The sequence below is a fragment of the Euprymna scolopes genome, chromosome 30 (assembly GCF_053919585.1).
Source record: "Euprymna scolopes isolate OS-2025 chromosome 30, ASM5391958v1, whole genome shotgun sequence".
In the NCBI taxonomy this organism is placed as follows: Eukaryota; Metazoa; Mollusca; class Cephalopoda; order Sepiida; family Sepiolidae; genus Euprymna; species Euprymna scolopes.
This window is the reverse complement of record NC_136511.1, coordinates 29761544-29763619: the sequence shown is the minus strand read 5'-3', so window position 1 is coordinate 29763619 and position 2076 is coordinate 29761544. Positions and strand designations below refer to the sequence as shown.

Here is a 2076-nt window from a genome sequence, read left to right as displayed (position 1 = left end):
ATGTCGGAGACATGTATAACAAGGACTCAAACAGGGGATGTTAATGACATTTATATATATTACACGCACAACGACGACTGTGACGATTATTGGGGACCTCATATCATTAATACAGAGCTGAGGCATTTATACAATTCTTGTTAACATAGAGGAGGAGGACACATTACTGGAGGGAGGAGTTATACAAAGTTCATTAAGAGAATAGTAAAAACACATTTACCCGTCCAGTTGGTGGAATGACGATACGAAGACAACAGTTGCAAAATATAGATGGTAATTTCATTATTCATCTGCCAATTGACGATGTCAGGAATTCAAACTTGTATAACTACATGGTCTTTCTTCTACCCTTCGCCTCTAAGGGGCTCCCAGTCTCCACCTGACTCTATCACTGTGTGTGATTGTGATCTTTTCTGATCCTCTCTAACTTCGAACCCTCCAATTTAATATATTGAGAAATTGTTTTGTTTATGACGTCAGAGACTTACTGTCAACCAACGTGACTATATCACGTTTTCTACATATGTCTGTCCAAACACACTTTTGGCAAACAAAGAATTTCCAATTTTAATGGTTCAATATATAACCGATTTTTAATTTATACGCATTGTCCATTCTTTTAACCGACATATTTAATATCCAGTCGTTCTAAAAGAACGGACAAGCGCTTTTTTCCGACATAAATAATTTTTAGTTATTTCTAAAAGAATAAACACTGGACTGAATTCCTAGGATTTCAATTATCCACTTGCCTACAAGGTTCGATTCTAGCCTTTTTCTAATATCAGTTTCACTTATCTAGTCTGCCTTATTACTTACATGAGAAGGGGACAGACCTTCTCATGTAACAGAAACAAAACACAAAGGAAATATTAAACATTTCAATAGGAAAAAATGTTTATATGAATAAAATCGTAAAAATTAAAGAGAAAGCTAGTCAGTCGGTCACAACGAGCGAAGCTGTCACCATTTCTTCACCACCCGACATCCGACACAACCACATGTAACGTTAAGTGGCGTTACACTTTACTTTAGTAATTCCTAAAAATTAAACTGGAAATAAATAAATAAAATCCGGGTCGGCTTTTTTTTCTTTTATATCTCAAGTCGTTTATTACCGATTTTCTTTCTCCTCCGTCTCGACACCAGTTTAAAAGTCTTTCGCTTCTGCCCTACTACACGCCAGCCGTAGCCAGACATTTCTTATACGTTAACTCTTTCTTCTCTAACCGCCACGCTGGCTACAGCCAGCCCATTCTCGCCTTCACTTTACACATATATCTCCTTCGGCGTCGACTGTAGTTCTCAAACATCTGGCTGCTCAACTCCTTACATAGTACCTCTGTACACATGATCCCAAATAGTTCCTCCTTACATCTAAATGGCAATATGAGATCGTGTAAAAAACACCGTGGAATTTCTAAGGAAGTGTCGCTAATAATAATAAATCTTACTTTTCTCGTACCATTTTATTACAGTTTAAGCCATAAAATAACTAAGATAAATCAAGATGAGAAGGATTCTAACCTGCGAGTATTTCCCATTAGATATCAAGTCCAACTCTGTAACCATTTGGCCATCGCAGCAGCTGTTAAAGTAACAATTAATCAATTGCGTGAAATTGTATATTGAGACGGCAAAAATAAATCTATATAAGAATGTTTTATGCTTTCATTAACGTACGATTAAGAAGTTGCTGTGGTGGCCGAGTGGTTAAGGCGTTGGACTTGAAATCCAATGGGCAATGCCCGCGCAGGTTCGAATCCTGCCCGCAGCGTAATCCTTTTATTATTTATTTTATTCTCTTCTATAATTTTGATAAATGTCTATATTTAAAAGAATTTACACTCCGAGATAAGATCATACAACATTACCTGTAGCTAAATTTATATTAAGCAGTTGACTATCGAAGTCTCGTTATTTAAAAACAGATGAAAAGCAAAAAAAAAAAAAAAAAAAAAATCAACGCAGTATGTGGCAATTCATAAATCATCATCATATCTGGAACGGTTGGCATTAGTTTCCCGATATTTTTGTTTTCAGAATTCTTTCTAGAAAGATATCGGTTGCCTCTAC

General features: G+C 36.1%; 1 non-coding gene across 1 annotated transcript; it reads left to right on the top strand.

The window, feature by feature from the left end:
• Positions 1 to 1695: 1695 nt before the first annotated feature.
• Positions 1696 to 1777, top strand: Trnas-uga (transfer RNA serine (anticodon UGA)). The gene has a single exon. It is a non-coding gene; the product is annotated as a tRNA-Ser (tRNA).
• Positions 1778 to 2076: the final 299 nt, after the last annotated feature.